Source organism: Chiloscyllium plagiosum, unplaced genomic scaffold, assembly GCF_037043375.1.
Source record: "Chiloscyllium plagiosum isolate Xiang-an unplaced genomic scaffold, Cpla_swu_hap1 HiC_scaffold_18, whole genome shotgun sequence".
In the NCBI taxonomy this organism is placed as follows: Eukaryota; Metazoa; Chordata; class Chondrichthyes; order Orectolobiformes; family Hemiscylliidae; genus Chiloscyllium; species Chiloscyllium plagiosum.
Genome location: NW_028270156.1, coordinates 65,376,145 through 65,389,821, shown reverse-complemented (window position 1 = coordinate 65,389,821; position 13,677 = coordinate 65,376,145). Strand labels below are relative to the sequence as shown.

Below are 13,677 nucleotides of genomic sequence, written 5' to 3'. Positions count from 1 at the left end.
GGGATGCTTAATTTAATTTCTTTAAACAGCCATTTTTCCAATGCTCAAAACATTAGACCAAGTTTAATTTCTAAAAGGATCTAACTGCAGTACAACCAGATTTCACTTCATCGAATCCTCCATTACATTGTATGACAAGTATATCTTATGTATCTACAGTTACTGACTGCCAGCCACCAATACCTTGTGCAATGCCTATCAATTTGTGTATGTGCATTGACAAAAGTTACTTTAGTACCATAAATAGGAATCATTCCTCTCCTTTTACGGACAACACCAAGGAATAGGAATGCTCGATCATTTCCCTCCCTCCTAGCTCAGGTACATGGACATTAATTATGGCAGTCCTGGCTATGCCTGCAGTGATAGCTTCACAGGGACTTTCCTGATCTCTGCCATTTAATACCCCCTGCAGCAAGATTCAATGAGTCCTCAGGGATCAACTACAAGCAGAACAGTAATTCATTTGCTCTATCTGTCTGTGGTAACTGACCTGTTGTATATTGACAGCATTTGGTGTTTTGCTTCATTCAAAGACTCTTCTCTTTTGTCTCTACCTTCATCTTTCTTGACAAACATTTCAGTCACACTTGTAACACAAGATAACTAAGGGTTTATTTCTTCATTATTCTAATCTCACTACATATTTATTCAGCACCTTTCCACAGTAGTTGGGACATTTTCTAATTTAATGGCACCACATAAACAAAGGTTGTTTTGTTGTCCTGAGAAAAAAAAAGACAACTAGGCCGTGAGTTCAACATTTTCCAAGTCATCGAGTCATAGAGATGTACAGCATGGAAACAGACCCTTCGGTCCAACTCGTCCATGCCGACCAGATATCCCAACCCAATCTAGTCCCACTTGCCAGCACCTGGCCCATATCCCTCCAAACCCTTCCTATTCATATATCCATCGAGATACCTTTTAAATGTTGCAATTGTACCAGCCTCCACCACTTCCTCTGACAGTTCATTCCATATATGTACCACCCTCTGCGTGAAAACGTTGACCCTTAGGTCTCTGTTATATCTTTCGCTCTCAAGCTAAACCTATTCCCTCTAGTTCTGGACTCCCCACCACAGAGAAGAGACTTTGTTTATTTATCTTATCCATGTTCCTCATGATGTTATAAATCTCTATAAAGGTCACCCCTCAGCCACCAACACTACAGGGAAAACAGCCCCCAGCCTATTCAACCTCTCCTTATAGCTCAAATCCTCCAACCCTGGCAACATCCTTGTAAATCTTTTCTGAACTCTTTCAAGTTTCACAACATCCTTCAGATAGGAAGGAGACCAGAATTGCACACAATATTCCAAAAGTGGCATAATCAACTTCCTATACAGCGGCAACATGACCTCCCAACTCCTGTACCCAATACTCTGAACAATAATGGAAAGCATACCAAACGCCTTCTTCACTATCCTATCTACCTGCGACTCCAACTTTCAAGGAGCTATGAACCTTAACTCCAAGGTCTCTTTGTTCAGCAACACACCCTAGGACCCTACTATTAAGCGTATAAGTCCTGCTAAGATTTGCTTTCCCAAAATGCAGCACCTCACATTTATCTAAGTTAAACTCCATCTGCCATTCCTCAGCCCATTGGACCATCTGATCAAGATCCCATTGTAATCTGAGGTAACCTTCTTCGCTGTCCACTACACCTCCGATTTTGGTGTCATCTGCAAACTTACTAACTATACCTCTTATGCTCACATCCAAATCATTTATATAAATGACGAAAAGTAGTGGACCCAGCACTCCACTGGTCACAGGCCTCCAGTCTGAAAAACAACCATCCACCACCACCCTGTCTACTACCTTTGAGCCAGTTCTGTATCCAAATGGCTATTCTCCCTGTATTTCATGAGATCTAACCCTGCTAACCAGGGGGAGCCTTGTTGAACGCCTTACTGAAGTCCATATAGATCACGTTCATCGCTCTGCCCTCATCAATCCTCTTTGTTACTTCTTCAAACAATTCAATCAAGTTTGAGACATGATTTCCCAAACATAAAGCCATGTTGACAATCCCTAACCAGCCCTTGCCTTTCCAAATACATGTACTTCCTGTCCCTCAGGATTCCCTCCAATAACTTACCCACCACCGATGTCAGGCTTACTGGTCTATAGTTTCCTGGCTTGTCCTTACCACCTTTCTTAAACAGCAGCACCATGTTAGCCAACTTCCAGTCTTCCAGTACCTCACCTGTGACTATTGATGATACAAATATCTCAGCAAGGCGGCCAGCAATCCCTTCTCTAGCTTCCCACAGAGTTCGAGGGTACAACCTGATCTGGTCCTGGGGATTTACGCACTTGTGTATTTCAAGACATCCAGCACTTCCTTCTCTGTAATATGGACATTTTTCAAGATGTCACCATTTATTTCCCTACGTTCTATATCTTCCATGTCCTTTTCAATAGTAAACGCTGATGCAAAATACTTGTTTAGTATCTTCCTCAACTCCTGCGGCTCCACACAAAGGCCGCCTTGCTGATCTTTGAGGGGCCCTATTCTCTCCCTCGTTATCCTTTTGTTCTTAATGGATTCGTAAAAGCCCTTTGGATTCTCCTTAACTCTATTTGTCAAAGCTATCTCATGTCCCCTTTTTGCTCTCCTGATTTTCCTCTTGAGTCCTGCCTTGATGCTCTTATAAAGATTCATTCAATCTATCTTGTCTATACCTGACATAGGCTTCCTTCTTTTTCTTAACCAAACCCTCAATTTCTTTAGTTCCCCCACCCCCCACCTTATTAGTTTAATTCCTCCTGAGCAGCTCTAGCAAATCTCCCTGGCAGTATATTAGTCCCCTTCCAATTCAGGTGCAATCCGTCCTTCTTGTGCAGGTCACGTCTACCGCATAAGAGATTTCAGTGATCTAAAAAAAATGTGAATCCTTCTCCTGTACACCAGCTCCTCAGCTATGCATTCACCTTCTCTATCCTCCTATTCCTGCCCTCACTAGCACACAGCACGAGTAATCCAGATATTACTACTCTCGAGGATCTCCCTTTTAAATTCCTGCGTAACTCTCTATATTCTCCCTTCAGAATCTCATCCTTTTCTTTACCTACGTCATTGGCTCCAATGTGTACAAAGACCTTCTGCTGGTCTCTCTCCCCCTTTGAGAACATTCTGCACTCTGAGACATCCTTGATCCTGGCACTAGGGAGGCAACACACCATTCTGATTTTTCACTGATGGCCACAGAAACCAGTCTGTCTATGCCGCCAACTACAGAGTCCCCTATGACAATTGATCTCTTGAACCAGATCAAAAAACTAAAAATAAATTACGTTAGTGCATACAACACGTAAACTGTTGTTCAGACGAACTGAATTATCCACACTTTGTTTACATGAGACTAATTCAAAGGCAATCAAATCTTTTACAACCTTGAACCTGCAGTAAGACGTGGGTGTTGCATCCCCGTTTAAATTGAAACCCTCCAATATGAACTGGCTCAATTTGACGATTAAGTAATTTGGAATGAATCCAAGTGAATGTGGATCTAGAATTTTTTTTAAAATTAAGGAAGAATTGCATTCCAAGTTAAGATTATTGTGCATTATTCACTACAAACAGAAGAATAGCAACATTGAATAAAGCCACACTCAATAAACTTGCAAAAAGTAACAAATGCAAATTAATAACTCTATTCACCATAAGTTTAATTGGCCTTTCTCTGGCAGCAGTAACTTATTTACATTACAACCAATTTTCATCAGAAACAAAAATAAGAATTGCTGGAAAAGCTCAGCAGATCTGGCAGCATCATAGCTTGCCAGACCTGCTGAGCTTTTCTAGCAATTCCTGTTTTTGTCTCTGATTTACACAAAATCCACTGTTCTTTCGGGTTTTTACATCCATCGTAACCAGTAATTGGAAGTCACTGGTGCCAGATCAATACAATATGATACCATCATGCCAACTCCACGTAAAAAGATCAGATTCTTAATGTTTCAAATCTGAAGGAATGTGAATTAAAGCACAAATGATATTCAGTTCGACCTAAAATGTGTTAAAAGTAAAATTGGTGAGCCACAGCCAGAAGGTGTTGCAAAAAGGAAATGTTTTATTTGCCTCAACAAAAATGCAATTCAAATTTGGAGTAAGTTAAACTGAACATTTGTGGAATATATCTGAATGCAAAAGGAAAATAAAATAAAGGAGGGATGGCAGCATTAAAAAGTTCAGTTCTAGAGATCTGTGAGATGGTACTTAAGTTGAATCTATTTGATAAGAAATGAGAAATAAAGAGAGAAGGGTTTTAGAAATATACCATTCACAACTGAAAATGGTAAAGGGGACAGAGTAGCAAATATATGAACCAATTCGATAACATTCAAAACTTGGATCTTTTCATCTTGCATTCATTCAGTCCGAAAAGCAAGAAACCCAACTCAGAAAGCAAATATCAATTCATACAACATTTGGACAGAGTGATGATCAGTTGGAACACGGTTAGCCTGGGGATGCACGTGGGTCTATTTTAGCTGGTGATGAACCTCAGACTAGTCAACTGAATGGATTGCTCAGGAATGCATGGTCATAAGGAATGCAGTGTGAATTGACAGCCATAGAACTGACTAATATAGCAACTCACACATGAAGTTCATATTAAACAAAATTGCATACAGCTAAACAGATGATGTTGCCAATGTAATGTTAAAAGATTAAATTGGAATATATTAAAGAGTTAAACTGCATTGACTGAACATTCTGGAAATGGGGGGGGACAACATTCATACAGGAATGCGAATGACTCCCACTCCATTCAGACAGTCATTTCCTACTACTCCCCCAATTATTATCAAATTAAATTGTCATGCAATCTCTTCCATTCAGAAATGATTTCATAGCCATCCGCTGAAGCTAGGACATATTACACCTACATTGTCTTGGGAATCACTGAGTCAGGAAATAGTTTGCATAACGAGTTCCCTGGCAGTTGCATTTCCATTATCTCCATGGATGATCTCATCCTATCATTGTACCTGGGGTAACATGTGACTGTGAGGGAGTGGCTTGGGGGGGGGGGGGGGGGTGTTGTCTTCAGTGGCATGTGACTGTGGAGAAGTGGCTAGTGTACCTGTGAGCATGACCAACTGACCTGTATAAAGGGGATGTATTTTCTATGTTCAGGGCCTCTTTGTCTCAACTTTGCATTCATGGGAAGATGGTCAAAGAGGTCACCTAGTTTGTACAAGCTTTAATAAGCTTTAACTGTTTGCAGAAGTTGGTGGGTGCAAATTGCGTCTTGTGTGTGAAACCTCAGGAAAAGATCCTAACACCATGGGACCCCTCTAGGATCAGCTATTCGTGACACCATCTCTGGTTGCCCCGAGAAGTCTTTGATGAAATGACACTAACACCTTAACCTGGTACATTCCAATACATTGATGACAAGTTTCTTTTTGATATTTAGATTTACACTGCAAAACTAATTCTTTACATATCCAAATATACTCAAACCAGCATTCAAATGTATCAGTAAAATGGAGTAATCAAATGATTCTAAATGAGTTAGTTGCAAAATCTGTCAGTTGGTTATCTATGACAAGAATGCATTCACTGGCCAATGTGCTATCTGGTAATCCTACAGAATCACACGATACAACACGAAATACATTTGCAACCTCATGAATAAAGCCTTAATCATCTGCTCAATGTGAAGGCTTGTGCCAAGATAGGGCATTCCAAAGCTATCCTGCAAAACAATAGCTATCCTGATCAACTCATCTCTCGCTGTATATCATGCAAACTCACAAAATGCTCTATGGTCACCATGTTTGGCCCCAGAAAGGTCCCAAAAAGGAAAGGAACAACGTCTCAAAGATTTGAGCAAAAGATGATTAGCCATCTCACACTGCTATTTTGCAGTTAAAGTAACTGCTCTTAAACATACTGTACTAACAGGATAACGCCATCAAGCCAAAAAAATTGGACCTGCCATGCAGATACTAATATGTTATATTAATTTCAGTGGCAGTGAGAAGCCAGGCACCTAGACTGTACTTCTCAGCAAAGGGTGGACCATATCAAACAAAACATTCTGAAGGAGGAGCACCAGACCTAAATGTTGGCTCTACTTTCTCTCCACAGATACTGCCAGATCTGCTGAGTTTCTCCAGTAATTTCTGTTTTTGTTCAAAACATCTCCTTGGCTGCCTACAGCAGGCAGAGTGCCAACCATGCTCCATCAGCCTGTGATTGCAAAACACAAGTATGCAGCTTTTGATGTGATTCGGCCAATTGACAACAGTTACGAAAATAATTCAGACTGTGCTAAGACGTATACTCGAAAGCAAGTTTAAATTCAGCAGTTAGGCTGGCAGCACGTTTTATTTATACATGCTACAGATATTCACACAGAGGACCCTGTTCTGGATGGGCAAAAGGACTTTGTGCATACATTGCATCATTTTTGTTGAGAAAGGGTTATGGAAACTGTCAATCCCTGATGCATTCGCCATGACAATGCCTGACCAGTCTTCATGGTTGAAGTTTAATCAGCTAGCCAAGATGGGCATGGTGGTCATGGAGTGGCAGCGGCAGAAGCCTGTAACCGAGACCCCAGAAGTGGTTACAGGTAACCTGGAGCCCGTTTCAGAGGTAGCAAGCAGTGACTGCACTAGCAGCAGAGGAGGAAGAAAAAGAAGAGAGAAGAGGATAAAGATGAACTCGGTGCAGTAAAATCTTGCAGTATATTCAGTGTTTCAAGATGGCACTGGAACCTGGTGACACTTTGTATAGAATATGGTGAAAAGTTTTTTTGCAGGTTTTATATTTATATATTTACAATAAATCTAAATCCACAGATTGACTGTTAACGGACCATACTGTATCTCTATGCCAATCATGGTCGAACCAACCAGACCATATTCTCATGCTATATAAACTGATGTTCCTTTACCAAGCTTGGTTTCTTGCATCCTCTCCTGAAAGTACAAGACAAAAAACTTCAAGTCTGTGTCGCTTTTTGACAAATTTTAAGTTGACCACAAACAAGTTATTATTTAGATCAATTGCATAACATGTCTAGTAGCATTAATTATCCCAAGATTGAGTTGGGTAAAATAAATGTCAGAAGACCAAGAAATATGTTCAGGCTTACTCCGAAGACTAGTTTTTTTTTTAAATGATTCATCCACACAATAGCAGCATTGCCGGCTAAACCAACATTGATCGTCAATTCTTAATGTCCCTTCAGAAGGTAATTTCGATCCTTGTAATACAGTACTGTTAAGGAGGGAGTTCCAGGATTTGGATCCAGTGGCAGTAAAGATACAGTGAGTTAGTTCCAAGTCAGGATAGTTAATGAGTTTAGTTCAAATAAAGAGACAGTTCTGAATCTCATTCTCAGAAATTAAGTCAGACAATTAAGCAATATAGGCATTGTAAAATAACTGGAAAATGGTGATTAAAAATGGGTTTCAGTAGAAATTGCAGAATGTGAAGAGTGTTAGTCAATGATTAAATATAACTGTGCGGGGAAACAAAATAAATCTAGGAGGCCAAAATGAAAAGCAAAATTGCCAGAAAAAGAATGGGAAATGTTCACAGCGTAATTGTTTACTATATTTTTTTAATATGGAAAGCAACTAATTCAAGAAGAAATCAGATATCCTTGTATTGAAGAATAACAAGATTTTGGGATAATATCAGTTTGGTGTTAGCTTGCTAACCTTCTTTACTTAGCCAATGCCAATTAAGCTAATTGGAGCTGCTCTCTTATCCATAACCTACATAAAGTTCAGAAGAACAATTTCATCTCAGAAGATTTCAATAACTGTGGAATAAATGTCAAATCTCCACCAGATGTTTGGCATAAAGTGCAAGTTCTAAATGTGCAACAGGAATTCTCTCTGTGAATTTGACATATTACGAAAATATATTTCAAAAACTAACTAGCAAACCATTCAATGCTCTGTTTCCTTCCCATTCATTAAAATGAATTTGAAAACATTTAAAAATTTAAAAGTTTTAAAGAGCAAAGTAAATTCCTTCACTAGTTTAAAATCAGAATAGGGAAAATCATTCAAATCACCAGAAAGGCAAACTTAGACACAAATGGGAAAACAAAATCATTTCTGACAAATATTTTCACGCAAACGCACCGTGTAAAGATATTGAACATTGGTTAACTGAGCTATCATTAATATATGGTAGTATCAGGATAGCACCATTTCAAGAAGTATGCAAGACATGAGATTTTCTGCTTCAGTGAGACCTCGCTTTGAACAATTAAGCAGCTGATGTTTTAGCACTAATATCTCTCACTACATAAATTGATTTCATGTTACTCACTGAAGTGCCTGCATGAGTATTCTGCAGAGCCATAAGAAACTACACATAATTCCTCTGGAAGAACTAAATTCAATGTAATTCAAAACAAGAGAGATTATTCTTAAGAACTGACCATTATGTTGACAAGTAGAAATCTGTAACAGCAGATCTAAAAGCTCAATTCGAACAGTTAGCAATTTGATCCATGACAATTGCACCAGAAGTCAACTTGAAAATAAAAGTTTAATGGATTCAAAAACAGAGCAGATTTTGCTCCACCATTCTCTGACAGTTTTGAAAAGGAAACAACTTTAACAATTAAAGGAGAGCCATATCATGACGTGTACCAGGTAAAGAAAGATTAAGTAGTAAGTTAAGGACATAACATAAGGGAATTTGTAGCAAAGTAAGATCAATGATCAATTGGAAGAGCCAGCAACAATACTTTAATCAAAACATATGGTGGAGACTTGCAAAGTTAGCAGCAGCATCTGTAATTTAAATGAAATAAAGATGCTGTTTGCTGTAGGTAGATGAACATAAACTGACCAAATTCCTGCAGCATGTACCTGTATTGTGAAAGCCAAAAGGTTTTTTTTAAAACTAAAATGGAAATGACAGAGGCACTGGCAATAATCTTTCAACCCTGCCTAGATTTAAGGTGGCGCCAGAGGACTGAAGCATTGCATATATTACACCTCGTTCAAAAGGATTTGTGAAGATACGCCTGGAATTTCAGACTGGTCAGTCTAACTTCACTGGTGAGGAACCCTCTGGAAACAATTATTCTGTGTCGAACTAACAATCACATGGAGAAGTGTGGGCTGATTTGGAAGAGTCCGCATGGATTTGCGAAGGAAAAATCTTGCAGAATTAATGTGGATTTTTTCCAAGAGGTTAACAGGCAGAGTTGTTTCCGGCAATGTTGTTAATGTGCATGCATGGATTTCAAAAAAAAAGTGTTGTATACAATGCCACACAACAAACTGAGAAAAGCTGTAGGTCATGGAATAATAGAAACAGTATCAACATGGATACAAAATTGGCAGTAGGGTAGAAAACAGTAATGGTTAATGAGTATTTTGCTGACTCAATGATGAGGGAGCCAAGCATATATCCATTTTTAACAAGTAGTGCCGATTTGACAATCCATCTGCAGCAGGCACCGGCAGCTTTCATGGCTGCAGTAATGCAAACATCATTGCAGTTCCTCGTTTGAGCAATGACATAAGCTAAGCATGTGAAAATGTCTTTACATACTTTACAATTACATTGATAATCTTGATGGAATGGTCATCTACAAGGGTGTAAGGTTTCATGTTTGTAAAACGGGTAACAACAGCAATAAGTATACCGCTTTGGATACTGTTGGGGGGGGGGGGGGGGGGGGGGGGAGACAGCCTAGCAGGGGTAAGCTGCAGTGACCGCGTCTCTGGCACGAGATCCGGCTCAGAGGCCCAGAAGGGAAAGGGGGAGAGGAGGAGAGAGCTAGTTATAGGAGACTCTATAGTTAGAGGGACAGACAGGCGGTTCTGTGGACATGGGCGAGACTCTCGGATGATTTGTTGCCTCCCGGGTGCCAGGGTCCAAGACGTCTCGGACCGTGTCTTCAGAATCCTTAAGGGGGAGGGTGTGCAGCCAAATGTTGTTGTGCACATTGGCACCAACAACATAGGTAGGAAGAGGAGTGGGGAGGTCATTCAGGAGCTCAGGGAGTTAGGCTGGAAGCTAAAAGCTAGGACTGACAGAGTCATCATCTCTGTGTTGTTGCCGGTGCCACGTGACAGTGAGGCAAGGAATGGGGAGAGAGTGCAGTTAAACACGTGGCTGCAAGGATGGTGTCGGAGGGAGGGCTTCAGGTATTTGGACAATTGGACTGCATTCTGGGGAAGGTGGGACTTGTACAAGCAGGACGGGTTGCACCTGACCCAGAAGGGCAGCAATATCCTGGGAGGTAGGTTTGTTAGCACTCTTCGGGGGGATTTAAACTAAAATGGCAGGGGGATGGGATCCGGACTTATAGTCCAGCAAGTAGGTTAGCTGTTTTTCAGGATGTCCAAGAACGTAGGGAGGCTGTGGAGAAGATAGCACTGACAGGGAATACTTGCGGACACAGAGATGGGCTCAAGTGTGTATACTTCAACGCAAGGAGTATCAGAAATAAGGTGGGTAAACTTAAGGCGTGGATCAGTACTTGGGACTACGATGTTGTGGCCATCACGGAAACGTGGATAGAAGAGGGACAGGAATGGTTGTTGGAGGTTCCTGGTTACAAATATTTCAATAAGATGGGTGGGAGGTGGTAAAAAAGGAGGGGGGGTGGCGTTGCTAATTAGAAATGGTATAGCGGCTGCAGAAAGGCAGTTCGAGGGGGATCTGCCTTTGGAGGTATTATGGGCTGAAGTCAGAAATAGGAAAGGAGCAGTCACCTTGTTGGGTGTTTACTATAGGACCCCCAATAGCAGCAGAGATGTGGAGAAACAGATTGGGAAACAGATTTTGGAAAGGTGCAGAAGCCACAGGGTAGTAGTCATGGGCGATTTCAACTTCCCAAATATTGATTGGAAGCTCTTTAGATCAAGCAGATTGGACGGGGCGGTGGTTGTGTAATGTGTCCAGGAAGCTTTTCTAACTCAGTATGTAGATTGTCCGACCAGAGGGGAGGCCATATTGGATTTGATACTTGGTAACGAACCGGGATAAGTGATGGGCTTGTTAGTGGGTGAGCATTTTGGTGATGGTGACCACAATTCTGTGACTTTCACCTTGGTTATGGAGAGAGATAGGTGCGTGCAACAGGGCAGGTTTTACAATTGGGGGAAGGGTAAATACGATGCTGCAAGACAGGATCTGAGGAGCATAAATTGGGAGCATAGGCTGTCAGGGAAGGATGTCGTTGAAATGTGGAACTTTTTCAAGGAACAGATACGACGTGTCCTTGATATGTATGTACTTGTCAGGCAGGAAAGAGATGGTCGTGTGAGGGAACCTTGGTTGATGAGGGAGGTTGAATGTCTTGTAAGGAGAAAGAAGGAGGCTTACATAAGGTTGAGGAAACAAGGTTCAGACAGAGCGTTGGAGGGATACAGGGTAGCCAGGAGGGAGCTGAAGAAAGGGATTAGGAGAGCTAAGAGATGGCATGAAAAATCTTTGGTGGGTAGAATCAAGGATAACCCCAAGGCCTTTTACGTGCATGTGAGAAACATGAGAATGACGAGAACGAGGGTAGGTCCGATCAAGGACAGTAGTGGGAGACTGTGTATTGAGTCGGAAGAGATAGGAGAGGTCTTGAATGACTACTTTTCTTCAGTATTTACAAATGAGGGGGACCGTATTGTTGAAGAGGAGAGTATGAAACTGACTAATAAGCTAGAGGAGGTACTTGTTAGGAAGGAAGATGTGTTGGGCATTTTGAAAAACTTGAGGATAGACAAGTCCCCCGGGCCTGACGGGATATATCCTAGGATTATGTGGGAAGCAAGAGAGGAAATTGCAGAACCGTTGGCAATGATCTTTTCTTCTTAACTGTCAATGGGGGTGGTGTCAGGGGACTGGAGAGTGGCGAATGTTGTGCCCCTGTTCAAAAAAGGGAATAGGGATAACCCCGGGAATTACAATCCAGTTAGTCTTACTTTGGTGGTAGGCAAAGTAATGGAAAAGGTTCTGAGGGATAGGATTTAGATGTATCTGGAAAGACACTGTTTGATTAGGGACAGCCAGCACGGATTTGAGAGGGGTAGGTCTTGCCTTACAAGTCTTATTGAATTCTTTGAGGAGTGACCAAGCATGTGGATGAGGGTAGAGCAGTGGATGTAGTGTACATGGATTTTAGTAAGGCATTTGATAAGGTTCCCCATGGTAGGTTTATGCGGAAAGTCAGGAGGCATGGGATAGTGGGACGTTTGGCCAGTTGGGTAGAGAACTGGCTAACCGGTCGAAGTCAGAGAGTGGTGGTAGATGGTAATATTCAGCTTGGAACCCAGGTACAAGTGGAGTTCCGCAGGGATCAGTTCTGGGTCCTCTGCTGTTTGTAATCTTTATTAATGACTTGGAAGAGGGAGTCGAAGGGTGGGTCAGTAAATTTGCAGATGATACGAAGATTGGTGGAATTGTGGATAGTGAGGAGGGCTGTTGTCGGCTGCAAAGGGACTTAGATATGATGCAGAGCTGGGCTGAGGAGTGGCAGATGGAGTTCAACCCTGTCAGTGTGAGGTTGTCCATTTTGGAAGGACAAATAAGAATGTGGAATACACAGTTAACGGAAGGGTTCTTAGTAAGTTGGAGGAGCAGAGGGATCTTGGGGTCTATGTTCATAGCTCTTTGAAAGTTGCCAATCAGGTGGATAGAGCTTGTAAGAAGGCCTATGGTGTATTAGTGTTCATTAGCAGAGGGATTGAATTCAAGAGTCGTGAGGTGGTGTTGCAGCTGTATAGGACCTTGGTAAGGCCATATTTGGAGTACTGTGTGCAGTTCTGGTCGCCTCATTTTAGGAAAGATGTAGAAGCTTTGGAGAGGATGCAGAGGAGATTTACCAGGATGTTGCCTGGAATGGAGAATAGGTCGTACGAGGATAGGTTGAGAATGCTAGGCCTTTTCTCATTGGAACGGAGAAGGATGAGGGGTGACTTGATAGAGGTTTATAAGATGATCAGGGGAATAGATAGAGTAGACAGTCAGAGACTTTTTCCCCGGGTACAAGAGAGTGTTACAAGGGGACATAAATTTAAGGTGAAGGGTGGAAGGTATTGGAGGGATGTCAGGGGTAGGTTCTTTACCCAGAGAGTGGTGGGGGCATGGAATGCGCTGCCTGTGGGAGTGGCAGAGTCAGAATCATTAGTGACCTTTAAGCGGCAATTGGATAGTTACATGGATAGGTGCTTAAGCTAGGACAAATGTTCGGCACAACATCGTGGACTGAAGGGCCTGTTCTGTGCTGTATTGTTCTGTGTTCTATGTTCTATTTGAAGGGGAAGGTGACAGTTCCCAAGGAGAGAGAACCTGAACAACATCAGCCAGAATGGAACACTGGGTCATCAGTTTTATGGAATAGGTTTGTGGGAACAGGATGTGATTCGTCTGAAGCTGGAGTGCAGAGAACCTACAAGGGAAGCTACGAACAGTAGATGTATGTTTAGGACTAAGGCAAAGAGAAACCAAAAGAGTAAGTTTGGTTCTGTGGACTTGGGTAATGGAGGCAGGTAGCCTCAATCTGACAAAAAAGTCCATGAGCTTGTCACAATTACTGTTACAGGTGTGGATGAAGGAGACATGGGAGATGGGTTTAAGAAAATATATTGCAATAGAGTTTATCGTTTCATTTCAGAATGACCCCGGAAAAGTGACAGACGACAAAAATTTATTCATTTTGAACTTGATCT

At 41.6% G+C, this 13,677-nt stretch overlaps 1 protein-coding gene across 5 annotated transcripts in view; it reads right to left on the bottom strand.

The window, feature by feature from the left end:
- The window catches only part of ambra1a (autophagy and beclin 1 regulator 1a), a 390,498-nt gene that overhangs the window by 296,538 nt on the left and 80,283 nt on the right, over nucleotides 1–13,677 (bottom strand). The gene's annotated exons all lie outside the window — the stretch shown is intronic.